General features: G+C 38.3%; 1 long non-coding RNA gene and 1 other non-coding gene across 2 annotated transcripts in view; both read left to right on the forward strand.

Annotated features, from left to right (window-relative positions):
- LOC129533321 (uncharacterized) overlaps positions 1 to 11,857 on the forward strand; it is a 35,660-nt gene extending 23,803 nt beyond the window's left edge. Inside the window, exons 2-3 of the long non-coding RNA XR_008679466.2 lie at positions 10,371 to 10,444; positions 11,297 to 11,857. This is a non-coding gene — a long non-coding RNA (uncharacterized lncRNA). The remainder of the gene's footprint in view (positions 1 to 10,370; positions 10,445 to 11,296) is intronic.
- Positions 2,619 to 2,782, forward strand: LOC115934471 (U1 spliceosomal RNA). Its single transcript, XR_004070263.1, has one exon. It is a non-coding gene; the product is annotated as a U1 spliceosomal RNA (small nuclear RNA).
- Positions 11,858 to 17,234: the final 5,377 nt, after the last annotated feature.

Below are 17,234 nucleotides of genomic sequence, written 5' to 3' on the forward strand. Positions count from 1 at the left end.
ATAGAATGGAAGAGACAGATCAAGATGAACAGACAGAACAACCAACACCTGGATGAAAAAGAAACAATTTAGGTAAGAGAAGAGAATTTAAAAAAAATTAAAATTCTACTTAGTGTCTTCAGGAGTATTAAAGAAGTTGGATCCATAAAACAAAGATGACTACTAAACAAAAAGAAGCAATTAGAAGATACAAAAGAGTTCTTGGAAATTTAAATATTCAGTATACATGCTAAATATTAGAAAGAACACAGTTGAAAAAAAGATCGGCAATCTGAAAGATAAAGTCACAGAGAGATAAATAATAAAATAAATAGATGAGAAACGATGGAAAAGTTAAGGGACATGGTAGATTTAGTAGGTACAGCATTCATAGAAATCACATAAGGACACACTTGAGGGAGTGGAAAGGAGAAAATGATGGAAGACAATTTTTTTTTGAACTGAAGATAGAAAGATTTCTTTAGATTGAAAAGGTCCCCTAAGAGCCAAGAAGAAAAATAAAATCTAGCATCATTTTGATAACAATTCAAACTCTAATGATAAAAAGGAAATCCTAGAAGCTTTCAGAGACAAAACAAGATCATTACAAAGGAATAAGCATCGGCATTGGGAGCACTTCAGCAATACTGGTAGTATAACAGTTCTTTCCAAGCTTGAGATAAAAATGATTTCAAATCTTGAATCTAACCAAACAATCAAGTCATGGTAGGATAGGTTGTCAAAATGAAAAGATTCAGAAAGTTTACAACCAATGGGCACCATATGAAGAAAACTGAGAATTTGCAAGGTAAATACAGAAGATACTGGAAACGGTAAGGACCAGGATGACCCAGGTGACACAATTCTTTAGCTGTTACTGTACTTGATTTTACAAGAAAAATACTTATGTGTTCATTACAATTACATTGTAAGGGCTGTTTGTTTTTAGTTTTAAAAATGAACCTAAGGCCCAGAGAATATAATTTTAGGTACTGATCATAATGTAAACTATTATAAACTTAACAATGTAAGAAATCATAACAATAAAATTTCAATTTAAAATTCTTGTAGTTTGTCATTAAATTCACTGGTTCTGTGTGACTTTCTCCTATGGCCTATGTTGGATAGATAAGAGCCAAGTGTTATCCATTCAGATTGCTTCAATCATCATCTCTTCCAGATAAATGCTGAATCAGTATTTTCAGCTCAAACATCACTCTTAGACACCAGCTTATATTTTAGACAGCCAGCTGAATGTCTTGCTCTGGGTGTCCTACCAGAATAGCAAAATTCAACATGTCTCAGTCTGAATCCATCATGTACTCCCGCTTAAATGCTCAACAGCCTTTTCCTTATGATGCCCCTATCTCTAATTAACCCTACCACAACTTAATACTTAGTCTTTGTATTAGTTAGAGTTCTCTAGAGGGACAGAACTAATAGGATAGATGTATATATGAAGGGGAATTTATTAAGGAGTATTGACTCACATGTTCACAAGGTAAAGTTCCACAATAGGCTGTCTGCAAACTGAGGAGCAAGGAAACCAGTCCGAGTCCCAAAACCTCAAAAGTAGGGAAGCCAACAGTGCAGCCTTCAGTCAGTGGCCAAAGGCCAGAGAGCCCTGGCAAACCACTGATGTAAGTCCAGTGGTCCACAAGCTGAAGAACTTGGAGTCTGATGTTTGAAGGTAGGAAGCATCCATCACAGGAGAAAGGTGAGGGCCAGAAGACTCAGCTAGTCAGCTCCTTCCACCTTCTTCTGCCTGCTTTATTCTAGCTGTGCTGGCTGCTGATTAGATGGTGCCCACTCAGATTGAGGGTGGGTCTGCCTCTGCCAGTCCACTGACTCAAATGTTAATCTTTGGCAACACCCTCACAGACACACCCAGGAACAATACTTTGCATCCTTCAATCCAATCAAGTTGACACTCAATATTAACACTCACAGTCATCCTCGATACTTCTTTATCTCATCCTCTTATATGTGAGCTATAAAATTCTACATTCCTACCTTTGTCATATTTTTTGCACGGTAAGACAAAAAGCCCTTTATATCCACTTTTATCTCAACTTTCATTGTCTCTTGCCTTGACTGGTGCATCAACTTCCTAAACCCATATCTACCTTGTCTTGAATACCTATCATTATTAGATTAATCATCCTAAAGTGTAGATATAATTTGATTATTCTTTGCTCAAAAATTTGCAGGACCATTTAATAGTTTCTTAATATCTATTGCAGTAGTTCTCAAATTTTAGTGTGATAATAAGCAGCATCTGGGAAGCTAGCTATAATGCACATATTGGAGGCCTGCTGGCAGAGATTCCTATTTATTTATTCGTGAATGGGGCTCAGGAAGCTATTTTTAACAGCTATCCCATGTAAGTTGAAATACACTTGTCCTTTGGGCTAATATCCAAATTTTTTAACCTTAACGATAATAATCAATAACTTGTTTCTAGAATACTTTTTAAAGCCTTTATGCACCACCCCCTAAACATATACATGCTTTAATGATATGAAACCATTCTCTCTAAATACCAAATTTTCCAGACTTCACTGATTTTCTTAATCTTTTATTTCCAGTTAAAGTATACTGCCTGTTAATTGCTGCCTATCCCACTCATGTATGGTTTGATACTTAGCTGGCAGAGGAGATACCATGATCACAAAGGTGGTTTTCCCAGGGTGAGGTTTATCCATTAAACTCAGGATGTGCTGACCCCTGCGATTTCCCCAAATGTGGGAAACTCAACTGCATAATTGGTGATAGTGAGAGACTGCGTTCTCACTTTCCCCTAAGGGGCGGGGGAGGGGGGATGAAGTATGGTTTGAATGCCACCCTCTAATGAAGCATTTCCCATCCCCTGACCCAATGTGAGCTCTCCTTTCTCTGAAACCCCATAGTATTGTAATAGGGTGACCCTGCATGATATTAGACCTAGGAATTTTTCTGAATTTTAGTGAAAAAGACAGAAAAAAACAATTAAAGCAGAGGCCAGTGTTCTAGATCCTAATAGGCAAAGTCCTAGATTTATCTGTAAGGCAAACTTCCCTTTATTCTGGGAAGCAAGTTGGACTTAGTGAAGCACCAGCCATCTGTGCAGTTTGTGCTTACATGCCAATCTAGACAGTGTATTCACATAGAGAAGTTAGCAGACAATGATGTGCTGCTTCTTGATTTTAAAAAACTCTAAATATGATTAGATTCAGTGTGGTATGCAAAAATGAATGGTGACTGTATGAATTTGCTAAGGTTGCCAAAAAAAAAAAAAAAAAGCATCACAGACCAGGTGGCTTAACCAACAGAAATTTATTTTCTCATAGTTCTGAAGGCTAAAAGTCTGAGATCAAAGTGTTGGAAGGGTTGGTTTCTTTTCAACTTGCTAAGTAGATAGCTGTGTTTTTCCTGTGTATTTGCATGGTCTTTCCTCTGTATATGTCTGCGTCCAAATTTGATCTTCTTGTAAGCACACCAGTCGTAATGGATTAGCACCCATCCTAACATATTCATCTGAACTTAAGTACTTTCTATTTTAAATTTTATTTTATTTTATTTTTTTGAGACGGAGTTTCGTTCTTGTCGTCCAGGCTGGAGTGCAATGGCGCGGTGTCGGCTCACTGCAACCTCTGCCTTCGGGTTTAAGCAATTCTCCTGCCTCGGCCTCTCAAGTAGCAGCGATTACAGGTGTCTGCCACCATGCCCAGCTAATTTTTGTATTTTTAGTAGAGACAGGGTTTCACCATGTTGGCCAGGCTGGTCTCCAACTCCTGACCTCAGGTGATCCACCTGCCTCAGCCTCCCAAAGTGCTGGGATTACAGGCATGGGCCACTGCGCCCGGCCAAAATTAAGTACTTTCTAAAAGGCTCTATTTCCAAATACTCTCATATTCTGAGGTATCAGGGGTTAGGACTTCAACATAAAAACTTTTCAGGGGCAAAATTCAGCTTCTAACAGTGAGTATAAGCTACTACCATTTTATACTGGTTATTATTGAGAGGAGATATATTCACAACAGGATTTGAAATAAGAAATGAATTTGAAACAGTTTTTAATGACCTGGATTATGCTACTAATTATTATATTTTATTTTTTTCGGTTGGCTCCTTCAAGTGGTGTATTTCAGCAATACGTTCACTATCCTTTTTAGCCTATCTATATTAGAAAAAAATGTCACAATTTTAAACATTAAACTGCTCAGAATATCTCATAAAGAATCAACTATGAAGAGTCATTCCTTTCCCACTACTTGATTTACTCCCACTCTTTTTTTTTTTTTTTTTTTTTTGAGACGGAGTCTCGCTCTGTCGCCCAGGCTGGAGTGCAGTGGCGCGATCTCGGCTCACTGCAAGCTCCGCCTCCCGGGTTCATGCCATTCTCCTGCCTCAGCCTCCCGAGTAGCTGGGACTAGAGGCGCCCGCCACCACGCCCGGCTAATTTTTTGTATTTTTAGTAGACGCAGGGTTTCACTGTGTTAGCCAGGATGGTCTCGATCTCCTGACCTCATGATCCGCCTGCCTCTGCCTCCCAAAGTGCTGGGATTACAGGCGTGAGCCACCGCGCCCGGCCTACTCGCACTCTTTAAGTATGTTATTAGACATTTTAAAAACCACATCCAAATACTTGAACAGGGCATAGTTAATATTTCCAGTGTTGAATACAATCTCATTGTATTTTATCTATGAGGACAAACTTTGAAGTCCAGAGATGTATGATTTGCTAAGGTCACAGAGTTAGAAAGGGAAAGACTTGGGTTTTTGAACTCAAATTTGTTGAAGCCAAGGCCCATTCCCCTCATTAGTTTACTAGGTTGCATAATGACTCCCAAAATTTACGTCCACTTGGAATGTCAGAATGTGACTTCATTTGCAAATAGGGACTTTGTAGATGTAAAGTAAGCATCAAGATGAGTTTATGCTGTACTAGGGTCAGCCCTAAATTCACTTCTAAGAGACAGAAGGACACCCAGGGATACATGGAAGGCCATGTGAAAATGGAGGCAGAGCTTGGAGTGATGCCGCCACAAGTCAAGGGATGCTGGGAGCCACCAAAAACTGGAAGAGGCAAGGAAAGGTTCTCCCCTAGAGCCGTTAGTGGGAGTGTGGCTCTGCTGGCAACTTGATTTCAGACTTCTAGCCTCCAGAACTCTGAGGTAATAAGTTTCTCTTGTTTTAAGACCCCAGGTTTGAAGTAATTTGTTACAGCAGCCCTAGAAACAATTAATATGTCTGAAAGTGCTACCAGATGATTTGCATGTCTCTTTAGAGTGATTACCCTGACAACATAAAATACTTTTGCCACATTGAGATCCCCTTAAAAAAAAAAACAAACCCAGCAACTATTGTGAAACCAAGATAGAGAAGAGATACTACCTGAGTGTGCAGTGTCTGCTTTCTTTATTTTATATCAATTTTTCAGAATCAGTAAGAAAATGGAAGACCATCTTGCTCTAACCGTTGTGATAAGAGTTTTTCCTTGTTAATAATTTAGAATATTATTTAAAGATTAACACAGAGACATAATAATGTGGAAGGAAAATCCAAATAAATTGTTGAGCAAAATTTAAGTCTTCAAAGAAATTTGACCTAATGATGGGCGAGATTGAGCTGTCCCTCTCCAACGTTTTTTTTTTTTTTGGATGGAATCTCGCTGTGTTTCCCAGGCTGGAGTGCAGTGGCACGATCTCGGCTCACTGCAACCTCCACCTCCAGGGTTCAAGCGATTCTCCCTGGCTCAGCCTCCCGAGTAGCTGGGATTACAGGTGCCCACCACCCTGTACAGCTAATTTTTCTATTTTTAGTAGAGATGGGGTTTCACCATGTTGGCCAGGCTGGCCTCGAACTCCTGACCTCAAGTGATCCACCTGCCTCGGCCTCCCAAAGTGCTGAGATTACAGGTGTGAGCCACCATGCCTGGCCCCCTCTCCAACTTTCTTAAGGATAAAGTTTATTTACTTTTTGCTTTTACAAATACGGTTTGCTACAATAAACTAAGAAACAATAAGAACATGAACAATAGTGGCATGAAATAGTTCAGTTGTTTGTATAAGGAACTGGCATAAACTACCCCCATCATCTCACATATTGTTTAGCCATTTGCATAGATAAGTAAGTCATTTTCTGATCTAAAATAGCTGGATTTTTCCAAACCTACTACTTCCATTATTTTCACTTTACAATTGAAGTGAGTTTCAAACTATTGTTTATTGTTTGCTTAATTGTACTTTTAACTAAATTGTTCTGCCAAGAGTTGAGTGCTCTTAGACAACGGAATAGTCCAGTAATTTACCTCTGAAGTTTAAATGATAATTTTATGCAATCATCTCTCAGGATTTCCTGCATAACATACATGAATATATAGGTGATTGTGGCTAATTGTTATCTGCACAATAATGGCATGTCCTAACTTTTAAAAGAGTACCTCAGTACATACTGGGATTTTAAGATAACTGCTGCTACTGTAACTTTCTATGCAATCATTGGTTATGGATGGGCAGGATTCATTTTTGCACTGTCATGGCTTGGCATCCCAGAGGCAACACAATGTCACATAGAATTCTCAAGATTTTCATATTATTCTTAATTTCCCTTACCTTATTTTCTAAGGTTTTTAGCCTATGCTTTGAAATTCAAGTTTTTAACCACATATACAGGCTCCAGATTGAAAATACAATTTTAAAATAATTATTTCATACAAATTAAATAAATAATGATATAAAAATTATGAGTAGAATTTTCAGTACTGTAGGGTAATGCGGAGATTACTAAAGTAGAGCGTGAACTCAATAATAATGGTAACAACAGCTAATATTTAATAGTTATCCACCATGTTTACCATGCAAAATTAATACTTTATATAAATGTTATCTTTTCTCCAACCCACGTGATACCGTTTGGATTTGTGCCCCCACCCAAATCTCTTGTGAAATTGTAATCCCCAATTTTCGAGGAGGAGCCTGGTTGGAGGTTATTGGATCATGGGGGCAGACATCCCCCTTGCTGTTCTCATGATAGTGAGTGAGTTCTCATGAGATCTGCTTTTTTAAAAGTGTATATCACCTCCCACTTCTTGCTCTTTCTCATACTCCAGCTATGCAGGATGTGCCTGCTTCCCCTTCTCTTTCTGCCATGATTGTAAGTTTCCTGAGGCCTCCCCAGTGATGCTTCTTGTACAGCCTGTGGAACTGTGAGTCAATTAAATTTCTTTTCTTTATAAATTACCCAGTCTCAGGTGTTTCTTTATAGCAATGTGAGAATGAACTAATACACCATGAACTAGCTATTGTACTTCCTATCCTAGTTTTGCAGATAAAGAAATGGGGATACAAACTAATCAAGAACATTCCCAAAGATTCCTACTTGAACCTCAAATTGTTTGACCCGCAGCCATTGTCTTTTGTTCTTAGTCGCCGCACATATAGTACTGTCTCTCTAGTTGTGTGTGTATGTGTGTGTGCTTTATCATTTGTTTTATTGTGGTAAAAGATAAATATTTGAGATATATATATCATAAAATTACAATTTTTACCACTTTTAAGCATATAAGTCAGTGGCATTGATTATATTCACAATGTTATGCCACCATCACCATTATCTATTTTCAAAATTTTTCATCACCCCCATCAGAAATTTTATACCTACTAAGCAGTAACTCTCCATTCCCACTTCCCCCAGCCCCTAGTAACCTCTAATCTACCTTATGAATTTGTCTATTCTGGATATTTCATGTAAGTGGAATCTTATAACATTTGCCTTTCTGTATCTGGCTTATTTCACTTAGCATATTTTCAGGGTTTATTCATGTGTGACGTGTATCAAAACTTAACTTCTTTTCATAGATGAATAACATTCCACTGTATGTATAGACCACATTTTGTTTGTCCCTTCCTCTATTGATGGGTGCTCAGGTTGTTTGTAACTTTTGGCTATCATTAATAATGCTGTTGTGAACATTAATGAACAAGTATCTGCTTAAGTCTCTGCTTTCATTTCTTTGTGGTATGTATGTAAGAGTGGAATTGCTGGGTCATATGGTAAGTTTATGTTTAACATTTTGAGGAACCACCAAACTGTTTTCCACAGTGAATGCACCATTTTACATTCCTACCAGTAAAGCTTAAGGGTTTCAATTTTTCCATATTATCAGTAATACTTATTATTATTTTTTTAAATTATAGCCATCCTAATAGTATACAGTGGCATCTCATTGTTGTTTTTCTATCTGTGTTTTTGCATTAAAACAATTAATTAATTGCATTAGGCAAGGAACTTAAAGAAATTTTTGGTAACCAATGGATTTTTTATGATCAATAGTAAGATAGTTTGTAAGATAACTTTGTTCATCAAAATATTAACTTCTGGATCTCCACTGACTCACAGAGAAAATATAATTTTGAATCACACATTAAATCTCTCCACCATGTTAGAACATGTGTTCTCCCTGCAGTGGTACAGTCCAATCACTCTGATGCTGCTACACCTCTAGTTCTTGTTATGGGAATCTCCAATAACAACAAGGTGCAAACATGTGCAATCACTATTAGTTCCAGTCACCCCCAACCCAATTCTAATAGAGTAGGCAAAAATGAATTTATTGGCTCCCATTATTGTGAAGGATATTGCAGCAGTTCACAAGAAAGAAAATCTAAAGAAAGCAAAGACTTGAGGCTAGAAATTGAGATTCTTCCCTGGCAGAGAATATCTGGCTCTTTCTTTCACTCTTCCTGTGTGGCTTTCATTCTCTCCTGCTGCAAATGAGGAAGATGGCCACAAGTAGTCCTAGTTACACATTCTTCTAGCCATGCTGCAAAGCAAAAGACAGTTTTCCTTAGTATCTCTGTCAGAGAAGTCCTGGGGATTATTCTGATTCACCACAATCCCTGTGGCTGTTAATACTGTGAGGGATGAGTTTGGGTAATAGTGTGCGAGATATGGTGCACGGGGAGAGAACGACACTGGGATTAAGGTAATAGACATTTCAGATATAGAACATACCAAAGACAATAGAATCAACCTTAAAATTCTTATTCTGGGCCTTGTGTGTCAGCACTAGCCAGCAGAGGAGCAAACTTTTTATTTCCTTAAGTTTTGACCAATTCAATATATTCTGTCATTAGTAGACTATTTCCAGAGACAAATTGGATTATATATGTCTTGGTATTCTAAATAAAGAAGTGCTGCAAAGAACTCAAGATAGCACGGTTTTGAATTATTTAAGAGCTATTCCAGTTCCCTTGGGTTTGCTGTAAAAAAGACAGACATATATACATCTATGTTAGTCAGGATTCTTCAGAAAAACAACCAATTGAAGATTATATATATAATCTAATATCTTGAAAGAGTTTAACAAATTGACACACAAGATTGTTGGAGCTGCTAAGTCTGCAATCTGCAGGGCAAGCCAGCAGGCTGGTGACCCAGGGAAGAGTTGATATTGATCTTGAGGCTGAATACAGTCTGGAAGCAGAATTTTTTCCTTTTTAGGGAACTTTAGTCATTTTTCTTAAGGCCTTCAACTGATGGGATAAGCCCACTCATATTATGGAGGATAATCTATTGATCTGCATATTAATCACATCTAAAAACACCTTCACAGCAATGTCTAGATTGATGTTTGACCAAACAACTGGGTACCACAGCCTAGTCATGTTGATAAGTAAAATTAACCATCACACCATCCCTCATAAAATTTATAGTCATCAACATTTAAGTATCAATGTGGCTCTCTAGTGATAGAGTCAGAGTTTAATATTCATGTATCTTGTCCTACCATTTCATAAAATTATTAAACATACCAACTGGGACATATAGGGGCTGTCATCGGAACATTTGCTTTCAGCCATAATGTAGTAAAAGGGACTAGATTTACCCTCCTGCCTAAAACAACCCCCAAAGCAGAGAAAATACATGAAATAGTGCATTACAAAACAATGGACATCATGAAATACAACACAGTTATCCTGTGAAAGTGAGACAAAAGGAAGGAGGAACCCAAGGAGAGCTAGCAGACTTCCCAAGTTGAGAGTCAAGGGAGACCCAGGCGCTGGAGAGTTTCCCAAAGTGTTCAGCAGAGTACATTTGGCTCATGCTTGTGAGGAGACCACCCAAGGCTGGGGAAATAACTGAGAGGACCTGGAGAAACAGTGCATAGTGTCTGCTCTCACCAGCCAGACTGGTCATGAGACATGGGGCATTAATAAAATTACTCAGAAGGATCTTGCCTCAGTAGTGGGGGACAAATAGCCTTGGACTAAATACAGCTCTCGCCACCTCCTAAAATAGCTTGTAGTTTATTTAATCATTTTATTAGTTGTTTATCATTCCTATTATAATATAATGTTCCTAAAGACCAGGCTTTTCAATTCCTTTCTTCATTTTTGTGTGTTTAGTGCCTTGAACAGTACCTGCCACTCAATAGGATGTCTGATTTGAAAGTGATCCTGGCTTGGGAAAAGTCCATCAGGTGTGACACAAGGCTCAAGGAAAGTATGAGAAAAGGCGAAACCTCAAATAAAAATTTAAGTAAGAGAAACTAAAGGCTTAGTAACTTCTCATCTGAGGGCCAGAAATGTAACTTCCTAATCATTTCTTGGCATAGATCCACTGAATAGGGCGAGGAGGAGGGTACACATCATTTCTGAAAAAATAAAAAAAAAAAACACATTTCCCTCTTTGTTGGCATCCCCAGGATGTGGGTTCTCTGAATTGACTCAACTAAACTCCACTCTGCCCTCCTCTCCGTTGAGTGATTGATTGAAAAGGCAAAAATTACATTTCCAAGACCCCCTTTCATCTAGGTTTTAAATGCACTTCTCACCTAAATATCCCTATCTCCATCGTGTGTATCTTTTTTTTTTTTTTTTTTTTGAGACTGAGTCTCGCTCTGTCGCCCAGGCTGGAGTGCCGTGGCGTGATCTCGGCTCACTGCAAGCTCCGCCTCCTGTGTTCACGCCATTCTCCTGCCTCAACCTCCCGAGTAGGTGGGACTCCAGGTGCCCGCCACCACGCCTGGCTAATTTTTTTTTTTTTTTTTGTATTTTTAGTAGAGACGGGTTTTCACCGTGTTAGCCATTAAATGCATATTAGGTTCTGCCAAATAAATGCACTTACATGAGATTTGGAAGGTAGATGTAAAGAGGGGGCCATTCTCCAGTGGTTCTTGGCTCATGATTTTGGCAAGCAATGTTATGGAAACACTAGGTTTCCCCACAAAGTTGTTCTAGTATTCCTTCTCTAGCTTCCTGGGTGTTGAAATGCAATGCTGGCAATTGTCATTTCTTGATATGACATCCTATTCCTTGTATTGAATCTTCAGGTGACTATTCTCCATCTTCTTGGGTGTCCAGAGGGTGTTGGAGTGGCTCCAGCATAGCTACAAGGGCAGGCTCTGAGGTGGTATCTGCCCCCAAAAATCATTTCTGTGTTCCATGAGCATCATTTGAGAAGACCTGCTGCATCATCCCTACCAATAAGGCTGTAAGCACCGGATTTCCTGTATCATGTCTTTTCTAGCTTAAAATATAGTGCTTTTTCCTTCTCAGAAGCCTGACTAAAAAAAAGAAAGGAAAGGTGAGAAAAAGAAAAAAATGGAATAAAGATGTCTATGTCACAACAGGAATTTTGCCTTGAGAAAAAGCCCTGGTGAGAGCAATACAACTCTGCTGATCTGTCTCTTTCCTTCCATGGGCTTTCCTCTTCTGGGTCCTGTTTATCGGCCACCCTCAATTTTAATTGCACAGTTGAAGGATGCTTCTGGAGACTGTTATTCTTGGGACCACAGTTGCTGACTTCTGTGGCACAAGCTCTTCTTCCCCACTTGAAAATTAGAATTGCTGGAACCAGTGTCATTATCCCAGCATGCTCCATCATCACCAAGTCATCAGCCATACTAGCTCTTACACCCAAGCTACTGAGCGCTGTTGAAGATACTCACACAAGCTTGCAAAATGGTATGAATAAAAATGAGCAGAAACTAACTTGGCTATTCTCAGCAATGTACAGAAAACTTCTGTTAAATAATTCACCATATATCTCGACTCACATATCTCATAAACACCCAAAACTGCCTGTGCCAAACTCGGCTAATTAACTTCTCACCTAAATATCCCCAACCCCTTCTTGTGTATCTTTTTTTTTTTTTTTTTTTGGCTGAGTCTCGCTCTGTCGCCCAGGCTGGAGTGCAGTGGCGCGATCTCGGCTCACTGCGAGCTCTGCTTCCTGGGTTCACGCCATTCAACTGCTGCAGCCTCCCAAGTAGCTGGGGCTACAGGCACCTGCCACCACACCTGGCTAATTTTTTTTTTTGTATTTTTAGTAGAGACGGGTTTTCACCGTGTTAGCCAGGATGGTCTCGATCTCCTGACCTTGTGATCTGCCCGGTCGGCCTCCCAAAGTGCTGGGATTACAGGCGTGAGCCACCTCACCTGGCCACTCTTGCGTATCTTAAGATGACACACCATCCATCAGAAACGTAGGCATTATTCTTGATTTTCTTCTCTCTCACTCTCTGCATTTAAAATTTTACCAGTTTTGATGTTTTTATGTTTCTGTTTTAAAAATCTACCTGCTCCTTTTCACCCTTTGCCACTGTGTTTTCCAGCCCCCATTTTCTCTCATTTGGATTATTTCAACAATCTTCTAACTGCTCTTCTGACCTCCTATCTTGCTCTTCTAATCTATTTTGCACACTGTAGCCAAAGTGATTTTTCATGTCTCTCCTATTGCTCTCAAGAGTGTATCACATGTCCTTAATGTAACAATGAACAGCACCCATTCTTTGTGCTTTCATAGACACTAGTGCTTTTCTTCATCAGAGCACCCACAGAATGATAATATGATTGCCCATGAGAGGAAATAAAATTTGAGGATTTTAAACAATATTTTTACCAAATAGCTAGTGAAACATTTCTGAGAGTGTGAGCATGTCTCCAGAAGAGATTAGCATTTGAATCAGTGGACTGAGTAAAGAAGACCTGCCCTCATCAATGTGAGTAGATATCATACCATTCCTATTTACCTTGACAGTTTTATTTCTAGAGCTATATCCTTTCAGTTTGCCTTGCAGCCAAAAAAAAAAAAAAAAAAAAAAAAGACTTCCATTTAACTACTGGGTCAAACGCTGTCTGATCTTTGGATCTTTTGCATGTGCCCTTTCTCTATGGCATGCTCTTCTTTACCCTCCATGCTTTGTCTCTGCTCAGAAGTGATTTTTGGCACCTATTCTTTGAGCTTTCATAGACACCAGTACTTTTCTTCATCCAAGCACCCACAGAACTATAATATGACTGCCTGTTAAAGGAAGTAAAATTTGAAAATTTGAAACAATATTTTTTCTTCCCTGAAATTGTTATTTTTTGCCCTGCAGGTCTCCATTTATTGAAGCTCAGATACCATTGCTTCAAGGTGCGAGCTGGTATAACTGAAAGCAAAGAAGACATTGCTAAGTTGAACATTTTAACTAGTTTTAAAAAAATTGTTAAAACAGCATTGCAGAAACAATAGTCTGATAAGCAAGGCTTTCATTTGCAAGAACTTTACAAGAGAAAAAGGATATGCATGACTTAAATAGCCCAAACTTGAAGTACAGAGTCTTTACTATAAGCCAGTTCTTCTGAAAGTATACTCTGTGGACCTCTGGATACTGGCATCAAATGCCCTCGTAGTCATTGTATTCTTCATCACTAAGGAATTACGGTTTTTTAAAAAAATAGCTTCAGAATGTCTTTGCTGAAGCAGTAAAAAATTAATTTTATTAAATTTTGATCCTTGAGTGCACATATTTTTCAATATTCTGTGTGGTGAAATGGGAAATATATAGAGAGCACTTCTGCTATGTACAAAATTTCCGTAGTTGAACACCTGTATGGCAATAAACTAGATAACTTAGATAAAATGAAAAATTTCTAGAAAGACCCAAACTACCTGAACTGATTCAAGAAAGACCAAAAAATCCGAATAGACTTATAACATGTAAAGCGATTCGATTTGTAATACCAACATTCCCATGAAGGAAAGCCCAGGACCAGGTGACTTCACTGGTAAATGCTGTCAAATATTTATGTAATTAATACCAATTATTCACAAACTCCTCCAATAAATAAAAGATGAGAGAATACTTCCCAATGCATTCTATGAGGCTAATTTTATCCTGATACCAAATCTAGGCAAATACATTACAAGAAAAGAAAACTACGGATCAATGTCTTTTATGAATATAGACACAGAATTCCTCAACAAAACACTAGCAAATCAAATCCAGCAGTATATTAAAAGGATTACACTCCATAACCAAGTGTGATTTATTCCAAGAATACAAGCCATTTTGACATCTGAAAATCAATTAATGTAACACACCTCATCAATAGAATAAAGAACAAAAACCATATGATCACCCCAATATAAGCAGAAAAAGCATTTGACAACATTCTATACTTCTTCACAGTAAACACAGTTAATAAACAAGAAATAGAAAGAAATTTATGCAACCTACTAAAGGGCATCTATAAAACACCCACAACTAACATTATATTAATGGGGTAAGACTGAATGCTTTGCCTCTAATATGTGAAACAAGAGAAAGCTGTTCTGGCCACTTCTACTCAGCATTATACTGTTAGCTTTAGTGAGGGCAATTAGGGAAGTAAACAAAATAAAACGTGTCCATATTGGAAAGGAAGAAGTACAACTATCTTTATTTGCAGATGATGTAATTTTATATATAGAAATTCCTAAGGAATCCACTAAAAAACTATTAGAACTAATAAACGAGTCTAGCCCATTGCTGGACACATGAGCAATATACAAACATAATTATATTTCTATGCACTTGCAATAAATGATCTGAAAATTAAATTAGGAAAGCAATCACATTAACAATGGCATCAAAAAGAATGCAATGCTGAAGAATAAATTTGGTGAGAGAAGTGCAAGAGTTGTACACTGAGCACTAAAAAACATTTTGCTTTAATTAAAGAAGGCCTGGATAAATAAAAAGATATCCGATACTTGTGGGTTGAAAGACTTAAATAAAAAGATATGCCATACTTGTGGATTGAAAGACTTAATATTGTTAAGGTAGTTATATTAGCTAGAGTTCTCCAGGGAGACAGAACCAACTGGAACAGTAGATGGATTGATAGATAGAAGATAGATAGATGATAGATAGATAGATAGATAGATAGATAGATAGATAGATAGATAGACTGACAGATAGATGAAAGGGGATTTATTAGAATTGGCCCAAGCAATTATGGAGGCTGAGAAGTTCCACAACAGGTGTATTAGTCCATTCTTCATACTGCTATAAAGAACTGCCCAAGACTGGGTAATTTATAAAGGAAAGAGGTTTAATTGATTCACAGTTCCACATGGCTGGGAAGCCTTAGGAAACTTATAATCACAGTGGAAGGTAAAGGGAAAGCAAGGCACCTTCTTCACAAGGCAGCAGGAAGGAGAATGAACACAGGAGGAACTAACAAAAACTTATTTATTTATTTATTTTATTATACTTTAAGTTTTAGGGTACATGTGCACAACGTGCAGGTTTGCACACGTATGTTTATTGCAGCACTATTCACAATAACAAAGACTTGGAACCAACCCAAATGTCCAACAATGATAGACTGGATTAAGAAAATATGGCACATATACACCATGGAATACTATGCAGCCAAAAACTTATAAAACCATCAGATTTCATGTGAACTCACTCACTATCATGAAAACAGCATGGGAAAAACTGCCCCATGATCCAATTACCACCACCTGGTCTCTCCCTTGACACATTGGGATTATGGGGATTATAATTCCAGATGAGATTTGGGTGGGTACACAAGCCTAACCATATCAACAGGCCATCTTCAAGCTCAAAACCCTGGGATGCCTGTAACATGGTTCAGTCCAAGTCTAAAATGATCAAAACCAGAAGGCCAATGGTGTAATTCTCAGTCTGAGACCAAAGGCCCGAAGACTTGAAAAGTTGCTGGTGTTAACTCCTGGAGTCCCAATGTTGCAGAGTCTGGAATTCTGCTTTCTAAGGGCAGAGGAGGAGAGTGTAGCCTAGGTCCTGGAGGGTGAGAGAAGAAATCCTTTCCCCTCTTTTTTTGTTGTTCTAGTTGGGCCCCAAGGTATGGGATGGCACCCACCCACATTGAGGGTAGATCTTCCCCACTCAGGCCACTGACTCACACGTCAACCTCCCCTAGAAACAACCTTATAGACACATCGAGAAGTAATGCTTTACTAATTATCTAGGTATTTTTTAATTCAGTCAAGTTGACACCTAAAATTAACCATCACAGTAGCAGTACTCCCAAAATTAATCTACAGATTCAAGACAATTCTTATTAGAATAACAGCTGTTTTTTTTTTTTTTTTCAGAAACTAACAAATTAAAATTCACAGTCAGGTACAGTGGCTCACGCCTGTAATCCTAGCACTTTAGGAGGCTGAGATGGGGGAATTTCTTGAGGCCAGGAGTCCGAGACTAGCCTGGCCAACATGGCAAAACCCTGAGTCTACTAAAAATACAAAAATTAGCCAGGCATGGTGGCACATGCCTGTATTCCCAGTTTCTTGGGAGGCTGAGGCTTGAGAATTGCTTGAACCTGAGAGGTGGAGGTTGCAGGGAGCCGAGACTATGCCATTGTACTTGAACCTGGGTGACAGAGCAAGACTCTGTCTCAAAAATAAAATAAAATAAAATTCACATGGAAATTCAAGGGACCTATTATAGAATAGCCAGAACAAGTGTGCAAAAAGAACAAAGTGAGACTCTCATTTTTCTCTTATTTCAAAACTTACCACAAAGCTACAGTAATCAAAACTGTATGGCACTGGCATAAAGAGACATATAGGCCAATGGAACAGAATTGAGAATCCAGAAATAAATCTATACATCTGTTGTCAACTGGTTTTTAAAAAGTGTACCAAGACAACTCAATGGAGAAAGAATAGTCTCCATAGCAACCAATGCTAGCACACCTGGATATCCACATGAAAAGAATGAATTTGGACACCTACCTCACCATGTATATAACAATTAATACAAAATGAATTGAAGGCATAAATTAAGAGCTAAAACTATAAAACTTATAGAAGGAAACATAGATGTAACTCTTGTGGGCCTTGCCTTAGGCAATGGTTTTTTAGATATCACAACAATACCACAAGGGATGAAAGTAAAAATAAAGAAGAAATCATGAAATTTAAAAAATGTTATGCTTCAAAGAATGACATCAATAAAAAGACAACCC

The sequence above is a fragment of the Gorilla gorilla genome, chromosome 3 (genome assembly GCF_029281585.2).
Source record: "Gorilla gorilla gorilla isolate KB3781 chromosome 3, NHGRI_mGorGor1-v2.1_pri, whole genome shotgun sequence".
NCBI classification, from domain to species: Eukaryota; Metazoa; Chordata; class Mammalia; order Primates; family Hominidae; genus Gorilla; species Gorilla gorilla.